A 5,000-nucleotide genomic window follows, 5' to 3' on the forward strand; every position below is an offset into this window, starting at 1 on the left:
TTCAGCTGAGTTGCCACTTTTTCCTTTTGGGGAAGATTATGAACAGCAAAGAGGATTTGTCTAGCTCTTCTTGCAGTCCACTCAAGGGAGGGTGAATATAAACATTATTGGAATTTGTTATGACGACAGAATATATCTGTCCTTTCCCCCCTCATGGTTTATGAGGTGGATGTGAAATAGTTGATAGAAATAAATACGACAACTACTCTTGTATTTGTAAGAGACCCAAATACACTTTATATTCATGATCCTTCGAGATTGCCCGATGTTTTATTTTCTTTATTATTCATTTTATTTCATTTCTATCATTTTTTTACCTGACGTTAAACCTTTTTTCACATGTTTAGAATCAATTTCGGTCACACACACACACACACACATTTATGGATAAACAAACATTACATTTACGTCATGCTCGCTGTCACAATAATGATAAATCCATAACGATGCTTCTCATAATAACATAGCTTTGTACTGACAACGATAATCAGCATTTAAATAATTACTTATGACAAGGGGAGACTCTAGTGATTAATTGTTTGTTAATCTGGACACGCAGCTGCAACTTTCACACGGAAGAGAGAAGTAGAAATAGAATAAAAGAAAGAGAGAGAGGAATGGGAATGAAAGGAAGGGGAGAAAACCAGAGAATGTAGAGTTTTTCTTTCTCTCTCTCTCTCTCTCTCTCTTTCTTTTGAGGAGAGGAAATGGAATTTGCAATGGAGGTTGATAAAGTTAGATAAAGGGGAATGAGAAACAGAGAGATAGAGAGATAGACAGAGAGAGAGAGAGAGAGGCAGACAGACAGACAGAAACAGAGACAGAGACAAAAGCTAAAACAGAGAGACATGGACAAATATACAGAAAAAAATAAAGAGAGGAAAAAAGACACCTAAAAATTAAATATAAAAACTAAGAAAAAGAAAATAGAAAGAATTCTCCACCACGTTTTGGTAAATCCATTAAATTTTGCATTCATCATCAGAAACAAAAGAGGCAAGGAAAGGCGCGAAAATATAATCTACGGAAATGCTATTTGGCAACCTCTGAGGAGGGCCTCTACCCCTCTATCCCCCCCCCCTCCCACTTCCCTCCGTGTGCAAAATTCTAATATTCCGTTTTCTGTGAGTAATTTCCTTGGAAATTGTGATACTGTTTTTGCTTTTTTTTTCTTGTCCCTCTCTCTTAGCTTTTTCTTTTCTTTTCTCTGTCGTTTATCTATTCATTTTGTCACTTTCTTCATCTTTCTTTTTTGTCATTATTTATTCTCTTTCTTTGTCGGTCGGTCTGTCTCACTGTCTCTCTTTTTGGCTATTTGTCTGTCTTTCTATCTTTCTCACCGTCTCTCTTTCCGTCCGTTTGCCTGTCTGTCTGTCTCTGTCTCTCTCCTTCTCTCTGAAAATTTAATCAGGCATCCCATTGTGTCTTTTCGTCGAACACCCACCTCCTCCTCCTCCTCAGTCCCCCCTCATGCAATTTCCCCTTCCGTTTTCTTTCTTCCCGTTTTCTTTGTCCTAGAAAAAGAAAACGAATCTTCGGACGAAGAAAGAATTAAATAGAGAAAGGAGGGAGTGGAGAAAACGAAGGAAGGAGGGAGAAGAGGATGAGATGGTAGGGGGGAAAGAAGAGAGGGTAAGAAAGGGGGAGAAAGAAGGAAGGAGAGGGGGAGAAAGAGGATAGATCAAGGAGTATAAAGAAAACGGATAATGGAAAAGCGAAAAGGGTAGAAGGAGAAGAAGAGAGGGAGAATTTAAAAAGTAAAGAGAAAAAAGGGAAAGAGCGTGGAGGAGGGAGATAGAAGGGGAAAGAACGGGAAAGTGAAGAGGGTGTAGAAAGGAGATGGAGAGAGAAAGAACGAGAGAGGGAAGAGGAAGAACGTGTACAGGAGGAAGAACAATAAAAAGAAAAGAAGAGGAAGAGGGAGAGGGTGCAGAGAAAAGGAGGAGAGAGAAAGAACAAGACAGGGTAGAGGGAGAGAGAAAAAAAGAAAAGGAAAGGGAGAAGAAGAGGGTGTAGAAAGAAGGAGGAGAGAGAAAAAACGAGAATAGAAAGATGGAGAAAGTGCAGAGGAGGGAGAGAAAGATACCGAAAGAAAAAAAAGGAGAGGGAGTGTAGAAAAAAGAGAGAAGGAAAGAGAAAAAATGGAAGGAAGAGAGAAAAAGCAAAAGGGAGAGAGAGAGAAAAAAAAGGAGATGGAGAGGGTGTATAAAAAAAGAAGGAGAGCGAAAGAATCAGAATAGGAAGAGAGAAAGTGAAGAGAAGGGAGAGAAAAATAAATAAAGAAAAAAAGGAGATGGAGAGGGTGTATAAAAAAAGAAGGAGAGCGAAAGAAGGAGAAGAAGAAGAAAGAAAGTGAAGAGGAGGGAAAAGAAGATAAATAAAGAAAGAAAAAGGAGATGGAGAGATTTTATAAAAAAGAAGGAGAGCGAAAGAATGAAGAAAAGAAGAAAGAAAGTGAAGAGGAGGGAGAGAAAGATAAAGAAAGAAAGAAAAAGGAGATGGAGAGATTGTATAAAAAAGATAGAGAGCGAAAAAATGAGAAAAAGAAGAAAGAAAGTGAAGAGGAGGGAGAGAAAGATAAATAAATAAAGAAAAAGGAGATGGAGAGATTGTATAAAAAAAAAGGAGAGCGAAAGAATGAGAATAGGAAGAAAGAAAGTGAAGAGGAGGAAGAGAAAGATAAAGAAAGACAAAAAGGAGAGAGGAAGAGGGTGTAGAAAAAAGGAAAGCGAAAGAATGAGAATAGGAAGAGAGAAAGTGAAGAGGAGGAAGATAAAGATAAAGAAAGAAAGTGAAGAGGAGGGAGAGAAAGATAAAGAAAGAAAAAAGAGGAGAGAGGGAGAGGGTGTAGAAAAAAAGGAGAAGGAGAGGGGGGGGGGGAGACGAGGGGGGGGAGGGAGACGAGGGGGGGGAGGGAGACGTACTATAAAATCTTGATTGAATTTGCTTTCCAATTTGATTCGATTCCGCCCGGGAGTTCATAAACAAGACGGACTTTCGTGTCATGTTTTGTTATCTTTTTCCCCATTTTTATCTTATTTTCTTCCTCTTCTCCTTTCTTTTCTTTTCTTTTTTTGTGTGTCTCTGGGATGGGAAGGTAAGTCTGTTTAGATAGTGTATATTAACAGATTATTATTTTCATTTTTTTATTTTTTTCTCATTTCTATCTTATTTTCTTGGTCTTCTCCTTTCTTTTCTTTTCTTTTTTTATGTGTGTGTCTCTGGGAAGGGAAGGTAAGTCTGTTTAGATAGTGTATATTAACAGATCATTATTTTTATTTTATTTTTTTTTCTCATTTCTATCTTATTTTCTTGCTCTTTTCCTTTCTTTTCTTTTCTTTTTTCTTTTTTTTTTGTGTGTCTCTGGGAAGGGAAGGTAAGTCTGTGCAGATCATTATTTTTATTTTATTTTTTTCCCATTTCTATCTTATTTTCTTCCTCTTCTCCTTTCTTTTCTTTTCTTTTTTTTGTGTGTGTCTCTGGGAAGGGAAGGTAAGTCTGTTTAGATAGTGTATATTAACAGATCATTATTTTTATTTTATTTTTTTTTCTCATTTTTATCTTATTTTCTTGGTCTTTTCCTTTCTTTTCTTTTCTTTTTTTGTGTGTGTGTGTCTCTGGGAAGGGAAGGGAAGTCTGTGCAGATCATTATTTTTATTTTATTTTTTTCCCATTTCTATCTTATTTTCTTGCTCTTTTCCTTTCTTTTATTTATTTTTTTTTATTTATTTTTTTTTTGTCTCTGGGTGGCGTGGAGGCCCGATGAAGTTTTTTTTCATTTTTATCTTATTTTCTTGCTCTTTTCCTTTCTTTTCTATTTTCTTTTTTCTTTTTTGTGTCTCTGGGAAGGGAAGGTAAGTCGGTTTAGATAGTGTATATTAACAGATCATTATTTTTATTTTATTTTTTCCCCATTTCTATCTTATTTTCTTGCTCTTTTCCTTTCTTTTCTTTTCTTTTCTTTTCTTGTCTCTGGGTGGAGTGGGGGCCCGATGTTTTTTTTTTCATTTTTATGTTATTTTCTTGCTCTTTTCCTTTCTTTTATTCTCTTTTTCTTTCTTTTTTTTCTTTTTTTTTGTCTCTAGGTGGCGTGGAGGCCCGATGGAGGAAAGTGACAGGGAAGGTGAGTCGGTTTAGATAGTGTATATCAACGGATCATTATCTTATTTTCTTCCTCTTTTCTTTCTTTTCCTTCCTCTTCCTTTCTTTTCTTTTTCTTTTTTTCTTTTTTTTTTTGTCTCTATGTGACGTGGAGGCCCGATGTAGGAAAGTGACAGGGAAGGTGAGTCGGTTTAGATAGTGTATATCAACGGATCATTATTTTTTTTTGTTTCCATTTCTATCTTATTTTCTTCCTCTTTTCTTTCTTCCCTTCATTTTCCTTTCTTTTCTTTTTATATTTTTCTTTTTGTTTGTCTCTAGGTGGCGTGGAGGCCCGATGTAGGAAAGTGACAGTGAAGGTGAGTCGGTTTAGATAGTGTATATCAACGGATCATTATTGTTATTATTTTTTTCCATTTCTATCTATTTTCTTCCTCTTTTCTTTCTTCCCTTCATTTCCCTTTCTTTTCTTTTTCATTTTTTCTTTTTATTTGTCTCTAGGTGGCGTGGAGGCCCGATGGAGGATAGTGACAGGGAAGGTGAGTCGGTTTAGATAGTGTATATTAATAGATCATTATTTTTTAATTTCATTTTATTTGTGAATTTCATTTTATTTTCGAATTTCATTTTATTTTCGAATTTCATTTTATTTTTGAATTTCATTTTCGTATTTGTCATCCTTATTGTTATAATCAGCTGTTGTAGTTCTAATCGCCATTGGTAAATACTGTCAGCTGTTTCAGAATGTTTTTTATTAACATCTGTTTTCAAATTTCGTTATAGTATTTGTCATCCTCACTGTTGTTATTAGCGGTTATAAATTATATCATAAGTATTAATTAGTGTCGATTGCTCGGCGTTTATTCTTAATGTTTATGTCACTTTCATCATCATCATTT

The 5,000-nt window shown here is 35.5% G+C and overlaps 1 protein-coding gene across 1 annotated transcript in view; it reads right to left on the reverse strand.

The window, feature by feature from the left end:
• Positions 1–5,000, reverse strand: part of LOC113817663 (kin of IRRE-like protein 1) — a 180,277-nt gene that overhangs the window by 98,877 nt on the left and 76,400 nt on the right. The window lies entirely within an intron of this gene.

Source organism: Penaeus vannamei, chromosome 6, assembly GCF_042767895.1.
Source record: "Penaeus vannamei isolate JL-2024 chromosome 6, ASM4276789v1, whole genome shotgun sequence".
Classification (NCBI taxonomy): Eukaryota; Metazoa; Arthropoda; class Malacostraca; order Decapoda; family Penaeidae; genus Penaeus; species Penaeus vannamei.